The 18,824-nt window shown below is 32.5% G+C and overlaps 1 protein-coding gene across 2 annotated transcripts in view; it reads right to left on the bottom strand.

Moving 5' to 3' along the window:
- The window catches only part of LOC130442977 (diuretic hormone receptor-like), a 216,880-nt gene that overhangs the window by 193,015 nt on the left and 5,041 nt on the right, over nucleotides 1-18,824 (bottom strand). Inside the window, exon 1 of one of the 2 annotated variants that reach the window (XM_056777427.1) lies at nucleotides 6,762-6,971. The exons of the other annotated variant lie outside the window; for it this stretch is intronic. The gene's annotated coding sequence lies outside the window, so the exon portion shown is untranslated. Of the gene's footprint in view, nucleotides 1-6,761; nucleotides 6,972-18,824 lie in introns of those variants that run through there. 2 annotated transcript variants of the gene reach the window in all.

The raw sequence follows: 18,824 nt of genomic DNA, 5'->3' as shown, positions 1-18,824 counted from the left end.
TAGAAATTCCCTACGATTATGACAAAGTTTGGGCAGATTAATTATTCAAGATAACGGTTGTATGAGAAAATTCGTATATCATTCGAAAAAAAAAGTGAAAGTGATTTTTCTGTTGTACTCATAAGTTTATTGAAGACTAATAAGTTTCTCAGTTGCTCTTTAATAAATCACTTGTTTATTTTCTGTACTACAAATTATAGAGGAATGCGTTTTACTTTGTTTGAATTGTTAATAAAAAGTGAAAGATTTAATGATTTAAGCTCATTGCTACCAATCTTCTTTGTAACAAAATTAGAACTCCTGCATTTCAATGTGCAAATTTAACAATTAGAAACTCCTCTCCTGATTAAGAAAACATTTGCCCCTAGTCTTGATAAGTTTTCACATTTCACCATGCATATGCAGATGCATCCAAAACCACTGACGGCATAGCAGTTGAATATGCAAAAGAGCACTTGATGAGTTACTTCAAACATACAGAGTCTCCACTGAAAGAGTATAATTCTGCACTTAATTACATAAAAACAATCCATATAACTATGCAATTTTATCCCATACGCCAAACAGCATTTTTAAGTCGAATTATCACAATTGAAACGTATGTGTAGCATTGTGGAAATAGTTTGTGTTCGTTTTTAGGAAGCTGACAACAATGCATGACAAGCAGTAATTAGTAAAATGACTGTGCAGATAGTATACAACGAGAGAAAGCCACTAATTAAATCAAAAATGCGAAAATTGTACCAAAACGAGTGGCACATATTCTTACTTTGGATCTAGTATTATTACTATTGATTTAGAAACACATAACCATTCGCCATTCTCCATCCATGAACCTAATTTTGTTCAATAAAAATTTATATACATGTAAGGTTTATAGCTATAAGTTATATCGACCATGAAACGGATAGTTGCTCAATTTAAATATGTAATTCTTTCATTTTTACATATTCCTATGAATACGGAAATATGCTTTCATGGATAAAGTTTGATATTACGACAAAAGACTCATATATTTCAAGGATTTGAACAAAAGCTTTCCGTAAACCTAGCAATGAGAGTTTGGTGAAAAACTGAAAAGCCACAACGTCGGTTAGATCGTCGCCGGCATTAAATTATTTTCCGCTCACAGAGATATTTGAATAGTGGAACAGTATCAATTGTGAACATTTTCCATGTTTGATATCTTTTGTTGGCGCGACAATAATTTGTAATAATACGTTCTTCGTATTTCTTTCAAATAACACTCACAACACGAGATAAAGAATTCGTTACTACTTTCAGTGTATAATGAAAACATACTTTCAACATATGAAATTTGAAAAAATTTCCAGGTGTGATGAAATAATCAATTCGAATGCAAATTCAATCAAATCGATGCAGTAACTAGTAAATTGTTTTAAAAAACGTAATTATCGTAACTGTAAATTACAAAATAATGTTTTTTTCCATCCAATACGTCAGTTGAATAAAAAAAATTGTTCTTTTATATTGTCTTGGTGATAATAAAAACAAAATTACTTTCTAAGAAACCAATCTCTTATCCAAACTTAAGTATCAGGTATTGAGTATGTAATTAAATCAGTCACTTCATTATTTACGCCTGCCTAAGAATCTAGACGAAATCCGTCGACTGATCAATTCCCTTCAATATGAAAAATATTTCGGTTGTTACTTAATAGAAACTAAAATCAAATTTAATAAGATCATATAAAAGAATATAATTCACTTTATTACATGTTATTTATAGCAAAACTTTGATCTGATCGATCAAAATTCAATCATTCTCAATATTTATTCACTCATTTAATATGTCTAACTGAATGATAAATTTTTAAGCTACTCGAGGGAATGCCAGTGTGAGAGTATGCATCATACAAACTCTCGCACTCGCGCACTTTTATGTTGTCTGTTGCACAGCAAGCAATTTTAATGATTGTAGAAACGTAGCATGCAACTGAAAAAAATGGAGAGTGTGAATGGCTAGCACTCCTACCGCAATTACAAAGACACGTGTCATGATAGTAAGGTAGCTTCTTTGATTATTTAGATATTTACACCAACAACTCCCAAAACGTTCTGTAGATAACAGATGCAACGAAACCTCGACGTTGCAAGTCCAAAGAGATACGAACCTCAATCAGTACTCCGATTATATATATTGCCCGAATCTAGAACCTCTAGACACGAGTCTTTACAAGGGGTTGTTGCAGTATTGCTAGCCTTCCTCACTCTCGATTTATTCGGTTATGAGCTGCGTGAAAGAAGTGAAAAAATAATTGTTGTACTTATCTAATTTTTAATTTTTTCGTTTCATATTTATCCTGTGATAAGGATAATTTGGGGTTTCATTTGAAATAATTCCATAAAAGTGGAGTTCAAATCGTTACTCTACTCCACCAGGATAAAAAACTAGTCCCCTAGCAGAAGTCAACGATAAGGAAGCTATAACGAGAGTGTGGTTGATTGTCTAGCCTCGCTCTTCATTGTATTTGGACTCGTGCCTGAAAAAACGACACGAAGCGAGGTAACAGCGAAGGGATATAGCGCACCCTCTTCCCTATCGAACTCGCGTTCCCTTATGTAGTCTGGTAGAGAGTCTGGGATCTGCTAATCAATTGCTAAAACGTAACTCTGTGCAAAAATGCTGTACTTTCTATTTATTATTCAAAAGTGAATAGATTAGTTCAAACGAGCAGAATAGTCACTAATCAATTTCAGACGTTAATTTTCTGTTTTCCCAATAAAATGAAGTTGATTCATATTAAAATATTGGCTATATGGCGAAACTCTTATTAGCTCGTTTACAAACAATTAATTTCAAAATCTCAATTATCCAGAATTGAACAATAATTGGACCATATAACTGAGACAGTTACGGAGATTTATTCTTGAAACGATAAAAATTTAAACGTTCCCATCAACCGTGAGGTTATAAAATGTAAATAGGCCATTTATCGATCGGCTTCCATTTCTCCTTTTCCAATTCAATCGCTGTGCTATAAAAAAGATAAAAATTAACAACAACTCTGTCTTCTTCGCTCTTCGATGAATATTTTTTCAGTATAATTATCCTAAAGGAAATGCCTTCCCGCCGCAAAGTGGCAACGGCGTTGAGAAACCATATTTTTTGAAATAGTTCACCAGATATTATCACGAACATTTTATTGTTGCTTTAATAAATTGGAAAAAAAATATTTCTGATCTGAAATGATGTAGAATTAAGTTTAATGAAAACAATTTAAATGGTCGTAACACAATCCAAGCCGGCTAGGCTAGACACGAAAGAATTTTAAAATTACACAAGATGCCTTGAATTTAAGAGTAATAATCGTCAGAATAAATGACTGTTAACCTTGAGCAATTGATAATACAAGGGCTTTTACATAGACTATAACTACAATAGTTTTTCCACTCAATATTGAAATTTTGTTATTCTGAATGAAATTATAGCCAGAACGATTTGCGAATTTAAAAAACTAATAATAAAAAAACTGAATATAATCCACATACAATTTTTATTTTTTTTTTTAATATACATCTGGGAAACTCATTTCTTAAGAAGAACATCATCCAAGTGTGCACCATCGCGCTGCAAACATTCCTCGAATCTAGATTTCAATTTGGTAAAAACTCGCTGCCGTATTGCGCGGGGAATTGCTGCTATTTCTTCTCGGCTGTTGGACTGAATAGCATGGTTGGGTTATTGCAGTAGACTCTAGTTTTCAGGTATAACCACATAAAAAAATCCGTTGGTGTTAGGTCCGCACTAGGCGGCAATGCAATGTCACCTCGGCGAGATATCAGTTTCCCAGCAAACATCTGGCTTACGACCGCCAAAGAGGCATTAGAAATATGACATGTCGCCCCATCTTGTATGGCTATGTATCGTTCAGAATTTACAGTGACAGTGATTTTGAAAAAAATAGGGTCCGATGAATCCGTGCGCTGATATGGCCGCCCAAACGTGGGTTCTCTGCAGCCCAAATCTGTCTATTGACATGCTCATTTGAGTGAAAATGGGCATCGTCGGAGTATTCCAACAAAAGCTCGTCTCAAAATTAAATTATTTGGCTGTAATGTATACACAAGTTGAATTTTATACGGATGTAATTTCAGATCTTTCGATAACATTCGACGAAGATATTCTAGATACCACAAGTTCGGCTGATCTACTGCGAGACGATAGCCAGGATAACGTTGAACTGAAGCTCTAATTGAAATGAATCGTGTCATCTGTTCTTGTTGATCTTGGGCGTCCCGTAGACTTCTGATTGAGAATCTCACAAGAACAATTAACGAGATAAAATCTTTGTATAGTTGAAACAGATTTTGTTTTGATTTTAATATGATAGATGATCTATTAACTTATATATCTTGATGTCAATATCAGGTTATATTTATATAAAAGAGAAAAGAAAGTCGAAACGTCAAAAATATTTCTTAGAAAGACGTTATTATTTATGAATAAAACGTTAACGATATACGCCGAAGTTCTGATGAAAATCAAATTGCTAATTTGTTTAAGGGATGTAAAGCGAAAAAGTGGTTGCAAGTCATTTATCTTTCTTGGACGATTTGTTTCGTGGAGTATTTCAGAATTTCAATAAAAAAAATCTGAGATAGCTTAAAAAATAAATACGGTCTGAATGTAAATTAATTGACAGCGATAAATGAATATTGAAAGAGAATATATTTTTCTACCCAATTTCGAAGAATTTAAAAAACAATCAAATGAATTCTAATTATTTTACATGGTGGTTAGGTTCGTCCAACATCTTTATTATATGTCTATTTTGAATAAAATTCAATCTTCTTTCTATAAAATTACCAAACTATTGTTAATATTCTGAAAGGGAAATATAAAAAAGTGATTTTACTACAAAGCTAATGTATTTGACATTATATATCATTTGTTTATGAAATATGAAAGCAGGGCGTACTCATACAAATGTTTATTCAAACTAAAATAAACAAAATAAGAAAAGCTGGCCCTGAGAGTTTTTCTTTGACACATATCGCAAGTTATCTCAACCATTACCTCACGAATGTTTTGCTTTGATGGGAGTTTCATTTCTAGAAAAAAAATGGAGATGTATAGGTAGAAGCCATGGAATATCTCCTCTAGGTAAGATATTTATTTGGGAACATTTCTTTAACTCTAGTTGGATGTGCTGCATGCTTTAATATCATAACCTTCTCAATAATGTAACTTTGGTTTAAAAAATCTAGTAGCATTCTCACATATTCTACAAAGTTGATACCAACTGAATCACGGCATGCATCTTCAAAAAAGTACAAGCCAATTATGTCCTTTTAAGAAAATGTCACCCAAACCGTAACTTTGGGAAAATGCAGGTGTTTTAATACAGCATATTCTCTACTCAAAAATTTCATATGCCTATATGCCCATATCATTGATAATGGGCTTCTTCTAAGACCGAAATGTTCATAAAATTCATTAATTAAAATTTAATCATATATTTTCAATTCTTGGATTAACTATATCTTAAATAGGTACAGTTTCAAAACCAACTTCAATATATGTCACCAAGTTGTTAGACTAAAGCATCAGAACGTTTCCTCTGTATATGCAGAGTTGTAGAGGATGAATTTTTAGTATTTACTTACATAAACTTGATCTGAAAACTCTTCCACGTCCTCACCAACAATATTATCAATTTACTACTTTGGAAGCTTCTTGATGGACAACAAAGATTAGTTTCTTGTAAGTCCTGTTGAGGCTCTGATCAATTTCCCTTCTTTTATCTCATGAAACTTTTTTGATTGAAGATAATTCAACTTTCCATAGGAAGCTTCTTTAAATCATTTTTATTATTAAATGATAATTGTTTCCCAAAATAAATGTCGTGTACATGTGCTCACAACACAGTTCGTGTTTGTAAAATTTGTGAAGTGGATAATCAACAACCGACATATTGACTTAATCACCTAATCTCTTAAATTTCATTCCAACTGTTGCAATAGTTTTTTAAAGCTGCTTTGTTCGTTGAGAATATTGTTGGATTGCGAAATATAACCTTTTTGCTCAAACAACAAGCCTCTAAAACAATCAATGTATTTCAATAGAATCTGTCTTACAATTTTCATCAATTATTGATAAAATGAAAACCTCTAAAGTCAAGCTATTTTGATACGAATAATCCTCTTTAAGGACATTCTCTATTATCAACCTACTTTCGATATCCGATACAACACAGAAAAAAGGTTTTCTGGTCTTATCACTACCTACTCTTTTGAGCGTAGATTCTGGGTATGTATGCAACGGCTCAGCAATCGACAAAAGAAGTCGCAAAATTGGACAAATAAAGATAAAATGGATAGTATACGATATTCAATCATCCCTATATTATCAAATGGATATTTCGAAAGAGAAAAATATAAATTTATCCTATTTTTAAAAATGTATATATTCTTTATATTCCAATATATCTTCATTTTATTCATTCAGTAGTTGCTTATGGCTATTTGAATAGAATAGAATGAATAATATGTCTGACAATGTTATCGATTACGTCTTCAATCTCGAGATGATGAAATTATAAAAAGAAACCATTATGTAAAAACTTATGTTTTTGTTTCCGCATTATATCATTCTAAAATGAGAATAGTTCAATATAGTAGAGTCTTCTTTGTTTATTATTTCTAGTCGCTTCAACTACTATTATTAACGACAGAAGATACACATTATGTTAAAGTACATTTTACAAATATTTATCAACCTTCGAATCACTAATCACCAATTATGTTTTCTATATTGATGATTTCACGTAGTGAGTGTCCGCTGCATCCACTGAAATGTCGTATTTCTCTCTTGTGACCTCATATTGTTTACACTCAGTATATGTTCGTTCCCAACATTCTTATTATCTTGGTATCTCAGTTGGTGTTATAAGACTTTTATGGATTGAAATGCTACCATTTTTCGATTCATCTACACAAAGCAGGTGTTCTACTTGGTAGCATTTTGAAACCGCTACTATATTTTCAATATACATCTGATTTACCCACATCAGAAAACAAACAGAGAAGTAAATCATATGCCGATGATGCTGATTTACTATCTCCACAACGAGATCCTCTAGCTGCATCACAAATTCTTGAAGGAAATTTCGACAGGCTACAACAATGGTATTCAACTCCATTCACGTGACCTCGCGAAGATACTATAGTAGACTTCCTTGGAGGAAACACCTCTTCACTGAAAAAAAAATAGCTTGGGGTATAAACTTAGTAAACTATATTGGATAATTGGCAGAAAATAACAACTATTTATCGAGAATAAGTTATTGGTGGACATATGGAATCCAGCTAGAGCTAGAGTTCTACTCTACATGTTATTTTTCTGTAGTCACATGCGATTCACTTATTGTTCCACTTAGAAATAGATTGTAAAGAAATTTGGTAAATAAATATAAAAAAAATTGCTATGACCCAGTCGTTAGTGTGACATTCCTTCTTGGTGTGGCATGTTTGGTGTCGGTTAGGGCCGAGGATTCACTGATTGTTTTGAGTTGGACTCTATATGTTTTGCCACGCACTCAAAACTAGTTTCACATTTCATGTCATGTAAAGAAACTTTAGTCGCTGGTTTATCCCCTCATTTGCTTCCATACCAGAATGTAAACACAATTTCGATGGTAGCTTCTTCAATTTGTTAGTCGGATATTTCTGCTTTGATCAGTAAGGTAATTGGGTTGTTAGTATACGCGACTTCGCGCTTAGAGGGCGCCCTAGACAGGTGGGGTATCTAGATATCTCGTCTATACAAGTCTCAACACAAGTTTCCGTAACTATTATAGTATTTGTGCAGTAGCGGTTTGAAATGAACATATTTTTTCTCGTGCCGATGTGTGACGAAAAACAGGAGCAACATATCAGACTCAAATTTCTCGTTAAATTGAAAAAAACTCCGACTGAGTGCTACAAATTGTAGCAAGAGGCCTATGTGGACAATTTTCTATCTCGTGCGCTTGTTTTTGACTGGTGTTAGCGCTTTAGTGTGAGCCTAAAGAGCAAATCAAAATTCAAGGCAATTTTGATCGTTCATTTCGATATTAACGGAATGGTGATGACTGAATGGATTCCAGAGGGTCAGACTGTCAACCAGTCTTACTATTTGTCAGTTTTGTCATCACTGCGAGAAAGATTTTGCACCAGGACAACGCACCTGCCCAAAACGCGCTATCTATGAGGCATTATTTGGCTAGTAAGCGCACTCCAGTGCTCAAACACCAGCCGTTTTCACCAGATTTGGCACCGTGCGATTTTTTTTTATTTCCCAAAATAAAATCTGCTTTGCAAGGGACCCGATTTGAGTCGATGGTAAAGCAAAAAACAGTTCCTAAGCCCCTCACCAAAGAAGACTTCCAGCACCGCTTCGATCAATGGTAAAAACGTATGGAAAGGTGTGTGGCGAGAGGAGGGGAGTAAATTTAAGGGGAGGAGTCGAATGTAGAATAGTTTTATAATAAAACCCTTTGTCGTAACCAGTCTCGTTATGTAATAGCCAGACCTCGTATACGAGTTGGTCTGAAGTGAGCTAAGTGAATCTGTTAATATTAGAGATGGAAACTTCTTTGATTCCTCAATATGAATGAGTGCAGGTTGTATTGCATATATTTCTGCAGTGGATGTAGAAGTGGAATTTTATTTTAAGCAAGTGTTTAGGGTAAGGATGGTTGCTACTACTCCGTCTGGTGATTTGTAAGCGTCCGCCAATATCATATAGTGGTTTATACAGTCTTTTATTTCTTTTTAAATTTACTGCTTAATAATGTTGGTATTGATTTTGGATATGGGATTCAATATTTGTTCAGAATTGGAAAATTGATGTCCGAAGGAAATCAAATACTTGCCTGCCCAGTTTTCGTTTCACGTTCACAGTGTGAGATCAGGCACTTAATAATGTTTTCCATTGAACTATTTGACTTATTTTATATTCATTGAATTACTCGTTGTAATTTGTCCTCCGATAAATTCTACTTAATTTAAATTTCTTTGCATTTAGAAGACGAATCATAGATCTGATTTCACGAGCAGTGGTATTTTCCATTAAAACTGAGATTATAAAGAACACGTGGGCAGCAGCGATCTAAAAGTGGAACATTTCTTTTACTTGAGTCAAAGTAAATTCCGTGAATGATCGGAACTGCAATAGCAGCAGCAACTGCCGGTGATATTGAATCTGAACTTAAATTGTGAATATACCTTGTAGATGTAAAGATCTGCTCTCGCTCACATTACAATCGACTTGACACATACCTAAAAGTTTTATACAATTTTATATGAATTCAATCCTATTCACTTCATTCATATCAATGTTCGCCAATTTTTGAAACTGGGATAATCGTTTATAAGATTAATGGTCCGAGAAAGCTTATCTCGTTTTAAGTATAATGTACTCCTCTTCCTCTCCTAAGTATTCGCCGGTAATTTTAATTGCATGCTAGATTATGAATATCCATTATTTCTGCATTAACTCATATTTTATGAGTCTAGATGCTAACCTTATCTTCCTCTCTTGTGTTAATTGTAGTAATTACCACTTCAAATAATACACAAGTATGAAATTATTGTGGTTTTGAAGTTACTGGAGAATGTTGCTACGACCAGAACAATTTGAAATTTATGATATTAAGTTATGAAATAATGTCTGGCTCACAGAGATCTTTGGGTTAGTTAATTTAACTGCTAGGGTGAATCACCTATTTATTGCTGCATTTAGATAACCAAGTGTTGAGAAAGTTAACGCTACATTCATGAAAAATTTCATATAATTAACGAAATATACGAAAAATATGAAATAAGCCCCGACAATATACAATATCTAACAAATCAACATATGCTGATGACATTGCAATGATATCAAGAATCTAAACTAAACTGATGGTGTCATTCGTAGAAATATAACAGAAACTAGAGGGAGATGACTCTTATTTAATGGACTTCAGTGGATAAAACTTGAACCATATTAGACCTTGCAATAGAAAACAGAACCTTTATGGAAGTAACAATCGTCAAGTAACTTTTTAATTTAATAGATAACAAACTGCACAGCATTCATATAAACTGGGTCTACTATTCAAATCTCAGCTTACTGACGAACAAGGGGATTTCAAAGAAAATGGTTTGGACATAATTAACGTATTTATAACACTCCCGAATGCCAAGAGAGTGGTAAATATTGAAGAATAGAAGACGAGAAGAATAGGGAGGCCAAAAATTAGATGATAAGACAGTATCACGGTTGATATCCGAAATATACGAATTACGGGATGGTGCTCCTAGTCAAGGAACAAAATGCTATGGAGGTTCGTTATTGAGAGAGTCAAGGCCCACAAAACGATTCTTGTGCTCCCAATATTTTACTATTTATCACTCCCACCCAGAATAGAATCTAATTCAGCTTCTATATTTGTTGGACTAAGGCCTTTCAAATAAAAGTATTTTATCACATAGCGATGACCATTTTTTTCATGTTTACAAATTCACTGAAAACGTTCACTATTCATGGCTGCCAAACAAATACTTATCAACGTGGCGTCTTCAAACTTGAAACATATGCTGTATAAATTGTGTACTTTTCAAAGCAATAGTATTTTTCAAGCAGCTACCGCCATATTTAGGTTAGGCCGGGTACTTCAGGAACCATATTTTGTATCCATCTTGAATTTATATTGATATTATAATATTACAACTTTCACAAGATACTTTTATAGATATCATTAGAACTGATCTTTAATAATAAAATGTGATCCAGCTTCACACGATTTCTCTGGCTTACTGGAGATACACTCAAATTCCCAAGTTGAAGCGTTAAGAAAATCGAACAACAACGGCTCCCAAGGAAATCTTATTACATTTTGCTTTTGGAAGATCTCGCTTTCGCAGTTCATTGCTTTCCCGTGGGAATTAACTGCGTTTAATAGAAGGAACTCACGATGGCAAATAGTTTACTTTCAAATCTTTCTATTCCGTTAATCAAGTAATAATATGATAATAAGGTTAATGATACGTAATTATAGAGAAATAAGGGGATTGATTTGATTATGGTACTTACTTCAAAGTTGAAGGATCTAGAAGAGGTTTTTTTTTTCAATATATTTAGTATGTATTTGAGCAGACATTTGAATTTCGCACTGAATTAAAAATTGTATAGAATAGGAAGATTTCTATTCATATCATAGAAACTATCATACTGAAAGGTCCACAACACCGGATCGTACTTTTAGTCCTTCGAGTCGTATACAGTGACTTGTACTTCATGCAACTCAAGTCACAAATTGCAAACATGTTCTCCATTTTTAAATAAATCTTCTTGTGAAAGTTATAACTTTTGTGAAAAAAACTCGCTTCTTTTTTAAATATTTATAAAAATCATGTTTCGGACACCTGCATACTGGTTGTTATGCCATTGAAGTTCGACTTTTCTTGAGGTTTTTCATTTTAGGTGCGCTATTGCGGATATTCAAGTGGGGCCCTAGCTTCTGGTTAGATGCCTTGTGCTTCTCTCAAACCTGAGGCCGCTGATGGAGCTTTGAGGTCTTATGCATCTTGAGGCAGTGATCGTTTTGTTTCATATTACTCTAATAGAAACCATGGATGGTTATGGAATGTATTCACTTGTTAGAGCATCAATTGACTGATTTGTTATTCTAGTCTTATTTGGGTCATCTAATATTCTTCTGCTACTTTGTCAGTATTATGTGCTGTTCGAAGTACGTTTGTTGGTCGACTTCTAATAAATCCTGTGGATCAAAAAGTTCCCCTTTTCAATTCTAAACTGTTTGTTTAATCAAATATTTGTGAGAATTTAGCTGTTGTACTTGAATGAACTAATCGCTATATTGTTTGGTATATTTTCTTCTTACCTAAATTCTTCTCTCAATCTCACTATGCTGTATTCTCCCTCTTCGATTGTATTTATTTTTTTTTTAATCGATGGTATCTTCTTTATCACTAACAGTGCACTCTGTCGTTTTGGACTAATAACTGACAGAATATATTTTCTCTAAATTTCTATTTGAATTATATGCTGCTTAAAAACAAACATATATCGAATAGGTTGTTGATTATCTTCGATAATGTATGTGCTGAAATTTTGGTTGTCTATTCTCGTATAATTATAATCTAGATTACTAGGCGGTGATTGATGGGAAATTTGAATTTATTTAGCATTCGATCACCTCAATTAGCCGAATACTTTTATCGAATCGATAATCTCTTTGTTTACTTTGAACTTAGAGCTACTCAAAAACGTTTATCTTAATACTGTTTCATTAATAATCGGAAATGTCTATTTTGATTTCATACACACAATCAAATAGTAATATTCTTGGCTTGTGAACCTCAATTTGAATAAATTTACATAGGGCAGACATGTGAATATTTAAAAGATAGATTAAAAAGTCATCAATAAAATACAAATAACTGCATTAGCAGAAATAATAAAAATTCAAACATTGATATAGCGAACAGAGTAAGAAGTGCTAATGAAATATATTTCGTTTCAAATAGTACTGACCATATGAAAGTGGAGTCTGAATAATGAACAAAGTAAAACAGTGTGGAATAATAACAGCAGCGATGAAGCAACTAATGAAAATAAAAGAAAAAACGAGGATGGACAAGGTAAGAAATGAGATAATTATAGATAAGTTCAAATGGGAACCGATAGCAAACAAAATGAGACTAATAAGAAAAGTGACAAAAGCAAAATAACATAAGAGAGTGAAAAATAATGCTCTAAGTTTCGAAAAAGTATAAAGAGATTGAAAAGAAATACAAGGTTTCACAGTTCTTTCAGTTTTTTATTTATTTGTTATATTTAACTTCTATATTTTATATATATTAAAAAACATTTTCATGAACCAAAGAGCAGCTTAATACTTTCTGGATTTGTCATCGTAATATGCAAAGTACAAAAAGCTTCATACAAAAACTGGAAATGATTTATATCACAGAAAATGATCTTGTTTGATCTTTTCTTATTAATTTTATCTCAATAAAGTCACATTTGCTCCTTCCATGAATCCTAGTATGAAATCATTATTATACCCAGGAAGGGAAGCGTAAACATTCTGTAGTCAATTTATACGGAATTACATAAATTTCATACAATGGTAAAACAGAATATAAAACTCAAATAAGATATTTATAAAAAAATATTCCGTAAAGGAGCTGACATCCTTTGACGATACCATTTTATCTCATTTCTATCCTATTACGGAATTCTTTGAAGACTTTTAATTTCATGTCACTCTTTTCTTTATAACTTCAAGATATTTCGTTGAGAATATTTGTGTTATGTTATGGGATAATACTGTAATAAACGGTATTCAAAGTCTTATGAATTTATTCATATCGATACGTGACTCTGTTCTCTGTTTTTCTGTGTTTAATTGATTTTTTTATAAAAAAGGCTGACCTTGCGAAACTATTTATTAAACAGTCGTAATCGCACGATATGTATACGAGGGTAGTTTAACAAAAAAGTCAATCAAAAAGTTATTTTTCAATATAATTACCTTTCACTCAATACTCAGCTCAGTTTCAAAATATCCAAGATATAGTCTCACTGAAGTTAAGCAAAATACACGTATAATCTCTAAATTAGTCTGAAATACTTTTTTTATCGAATCTTTTCTCACGTTTGGTAACAAGAAGGGAGGGAAAGAAATCATGTAAATATGGCGGATGAGGTGAAAAATGGTAATGTATTTGGAACAAAACTGTTTTCTTCAATAAATGCGGTCGCTTCTATTCAAGTTCTGCGCAAAAACATATTGTGACACAGCCGTATCTACGTTATCTATGTAGGTGGCTCCTTCTAGTGAGTTAACTTTGAATTATTGTTCCAGATGTATTTGAAAGTAAAAGATAACTGTACCTAGACACAGAAGATTCTATCATGATTTGGAACATCGCAAAATCATATAAAAAGTGGGATCCCACAATAGAGGAGTGATAGTTAAGTTAATTTGTACAATTTTATCGACAAAGTTTCATTATATTTTCAAGCTTTATTATATTTCAGTATAATCTTCTCTAAGGTCCTACCTACAATTAGTTTCCACTATTTGTAAACTATACAGAAAATAACCTTTAGAATTTTGATGCAAAATACGGATTTGTCTTTGCTATAACTTATTTTTTTTTCTGAAATCACTTTCCACTATGTCATTATTTTGAAACAAAATTGATATTTACCTAACAATGAAAATAGTACTCTTCATATTAGCATTAAAAATGTCGCATTTATGTTAACATTTTGCCAAATGACAAAGTAATCACCATTGCGGAATTAATCTGTCATTTTCAACATCACGAGCATTTTCAATTTATCTGCACTTGCCGTAACCATAGCAAATGTTTCATTGAAATAATATATCCAATTAATTCAATATTTCTCTCTATATTACTTTAGAATATACGGTAAATTAACCTATAGTGACTTCTACTTTTCTTAGCTTTTTAATTGACGTACAAATCAATTGTTTTTTGAATGAAAAGTCAAATTTGTTTCTCCTATAGCGATCTCAACTTCACATAAGATGGTCCTATTCATTTTTTCCTCCTTTTTCTCCAATATGTTCTCATCCATTCTTCGTGAATATTCATACATGTTCAGTTATTTCCTCTTTTCACTACATGTTTCAATATATTTCATCTCCCGTACTGTTTGTTTTTCCGTTATCTTTCCATACTTCACGTACTAGTTTAAAAAAATTACAATTACAATTAATCTTCTATGCGTTTTACTTCTATCCTTCATCACTTATTTCTATTCAAATTCATTATTTCTACCTCTTACCACCTACAATTCCGTCGGTGCTTTTACCCTTCCCATCTTTCTTTCAAAAGAACTTTATTGACATACTACTTTTTCATCTATATACCCCAGCTAATTTTCTTTGTTTCTGTATATGATGAGTTGTGTCTCATAACAAGCTTTCCCTATCTCTTTATTACTTAATTTTCCAACTTTATGTTACTAATAATCTAATTAATGTTCTGTATACTTGTATCTTTGCCTATTTCTGGTGTACCCTCGATTCCAATAATTTGTTCCAACCTACTATTCCGCTTTCATTGGGAAGCCTTTTATCACTATTATTGTTAATTGTTGTCCCTATATAATTGAAACTGTTGGAATTCTTGAATCCGGTCAATTGTAACTTTCATATTTTTATATTTTGAATTGTTAATGTACCGCCTCTGACAGGCAATTGAATCGAAATTTAGATTGTATTCCATCAGGCTCTTTTTACTTCAAGCCTCTTAGAGCAGCTTAACGTAAAGTAACAAAATTTTTATAACGTTGTTCCAAAATAAGCGGCTTTGGAAACAATTTATACTGATCAGTAAATGGAATCTTCCTTTCGCCCATTTAAAATTTGTTAATACCTTCTACTTATCGTCGCTTGGGTTCGACTCACATAATTAAATTGTTTCTTATTGGTCTATATTAAAAATAGTCACTTTTTTATGAACGTTTAAATGAGAAATAGCGTAGGTTACTGGCTTTATATTTGAAATTAAACTGTATCAGTAAAAGCGTTTATTACGTCAAGCCGCAGGGTAATATTATTGACGGAATGTTTGGCTATGAAAAGCATCCAAAACAAAATTCAATAGAATGAATCGGTAACGTCAAACTTGCAATTACTACTGTTACATATTTACGATTTATATTATCAATTAATGTTTAGTTTTAATAAATAGTTAAAGAGTTCCCAGAGGAAATAAAACAAAATTGATGGAACTTAATTATGCCCGCCATCTTAAATATCCCTAATATCTGAATTATAACATGTAAGAAAGGAAGAAAATGCAAATTTTAATTATTATTCATACTTTAACAACGAGTTTCTTGTCCAATTTCATTTAACATTTCTTTGTTCTATTTTTTGAAATCTTCAAACATGAAAGGACACAATTGAAGCAGCAATTGTCCAAATTAAAACGTATTTCTTGTACCACGCGAATTTTTTCGTCACAGTAATCGATCAAATGTATCCACAATCGGGAGATTTTCTACGCAAATTTCAACAAACCGGGTCTTTAAGAGATGTGAGTTCAGCCAAGCATGCTTGTTCATTTCGTTCAGCGGAAGACAATCGCGTTAGAAGATAGAAGGACTTCGATTCATGTCGTACTGAACAATTGGATGATTTTGAATAGAAGCTTGAATTTAAACGCTTACAAGGTTCAATTAACCAAACTTACTGATCAGTTAAAGCATAGACAATAAGCCTAATATAAAATGAACGATCAGAAGTGACGGTGTCTAATGAAATGTTGTTCCAACAAGATGGTACCAGACAACCAATTTTAATGGCGATGTATCACTTTGTGGGGATGTCAATTGAACGCCGGGTCCACTAGACTTGATTTGGGAGAAGGAGAAGTTCACGTCAAAACAATGAAAAAATGGACCATCAAATAGATGTATGTCACCTTGTCAAGAAATAAATCGATATAATTATCTGAAAACTTTCTTTTTACTTATAGTTAACATCGTATGTTATGCTTGAATTAGAGTTGTTATTGCAAACAGTATCAACATTATTTGGTAATATTACCATTCAGTTGCAAGTCGACTATATGAATATACTTATAAACTTCATTCTATTCAACACATATAGTTACAGCAGAGCTGCAGCATATTAAATTAGTATTCTGCAAAATAATTAACTTCTGTATATTATTTCACCTTGCCGCATATAATGTTTTAATCAATATTCCTTTGACTCCTTGACTGCATAAATACACTCATGAATAACATTCAAACTACAAGTAACATTATTACACAACATATGAATAATAATTTTTCCTCAAAAACCATTATGAATTTATAAATTTCCAGCTGATAACCTTTCAAATATTTTATGCATTTTATACTAATTGTTTTATATCATCTTACCTGAATAGAAATATGAACAATTCGGAATGTAAGAACAAAAACATTGAGTTTATAGAGTGCCAAAGATGGACCATCTAAAATATAGTTTCCAGCTGTACAAACTCTTGATGATGGCGCATATTTTGGAACAGAATCGATGATATTGGTAGGTTTTCTTTAACAAGTAGTAGGAGTGTACTATTGGTAGGGATAGAAGTGTGAGTTATGAGATATCTTGAGTCTGCTAACATCATCAGCGACCATCAGTACGGCTTCCGTAAGCATAGATCAACCGGGGACTTCCTAGTCTATGCCACCAACGTATAGACTGAAGCTATAGAGAAATATGGGGAATCAAGAGAAATCGCTCTGCACATATCGAAGGCTTTTGACAGGGTTTGGCATAACCAATTTCTAAATAAATTAAAATGGTACGATTTGTATTATATATATAATACGAATTATACTGTCTGACGCGCGTTTCGACAACCAAGTTATCATCTTCAGAGTTGATACGGTATAATTGTTAGTGTTAGTGTAGTGGTGGTGTGAACAGTATTTTCAGTATGAATATCGCCAACGGTTCCAGAAATTCCAGATCATCACCATCAATAACGACTTGAATACATTCTGGAATGGGGTAGAAGTAATCTGATTAATGCACAGCTGCTCAGGATTTGTTCCTATCTAACTATAAAATATCCCCATAGCCGTCAATTCGTTTGTTGGGTGTTGAGGTGCAGAAGATTTATATTTTAGTTTTTCTTCCATACAAACAAGTGAAAAGGATGGGGATAATCAAGCACTCATTCAACTAATTTTTATCTATGAAACAACCATATTTCCTAGTCACACTTCACTTTAGAATGTGATTTCAAACAAGCAAGCTTATAAGAACAATCAAAAATACAATATATAGTATATTAGCAAAAGAGTTTTAAGGTTGAGTCTAAAAAAAGTGTGTACTTTGAGGGCTGAAATGAAAAATCTACATAGTAACGATGCTTCGACGAAGTTAACTGAAGTTCAAAGTTTATATCCTAATACTAGTGCTATCTTCCGAGGAGAGCATTGTGTTCATATATCATTTTTTGACTTCGACGAATAACCGATAATGATCAGAAGCCGAGCGAGGCAAGGCAAGATAAAGGACACAAATAATTCGATGGTTTACTTTCATCAACCCACACAATCCAATTTTGTGACATCACGAATTATAGCTGTAGACTGTAGTCATCCTATGAAATTTTTTATATTCTTGACACATTAATTTTTTCGATCCGTTGTTCTTATAATTATTTCCAAACTTGAGAAACTACTCACATTTTTTTCATCTTATAAGATGAAGTTTATATGAAAGATTATTTATTATCACGTTGCTCATATTTTACTCCAAAGTGAAGCAATTTCGAGTAATTTGTGTACGTCAGAAGATTTGATTAGGTAGACCATTCTATTCTTAGTGAAAGAGTTGTTGGTTCGCGAAAATGTTATTTTTTTTAACAAATTTAAGTCGACTTCTCTGGACCTGAACTACTAATATGACATCCTCCATAAAATACTGGCCAATATGAATGGTATCAATTGCACGTCATTTGAATCATTTGGAAGTAGTTAATAAAATCAGAACAGTGATGAAAAAATTTGGAAATTTATGAATTATATGGTTATCAGGATAAAAGTATTCAAGTTATTGTGAAAGCACATATTTCCTTATTCTCTTAAAATGTAAGCAAGTAGAGTTTAAAGCTTGATGTAAATATATATTTTCAAATATATTCTAATATATAATTTTTGTTGATTTGATCATTTCAACTGCATAATAAATCCCTTGCAATAAATTTAGTATTGTTTGTAGCTAGCAACCACCTTATGAAACGCTTCAAGTCTTTATGAG

This window comes from Diorhabda sublineata, chromosome 1 (assembly GCF_026230105.1).
Source record: "Diorhabda sublineata isolate icDioSubl1.1 chromosome 1, icDioSubl1.1, whole genome shotgun sequence".
Classification (NCBI taxonomy): Eukaryota; Metazoa; Arthropoda; class Insecta; order Coleoptera; family Chrysomelidae; genus Diorhabda; species Diorhabda sublineata.
Note: the sequence above shows the minus strand (reverse complement) of the source record. Positions and strands in the feature narration are given on the sequence as shown.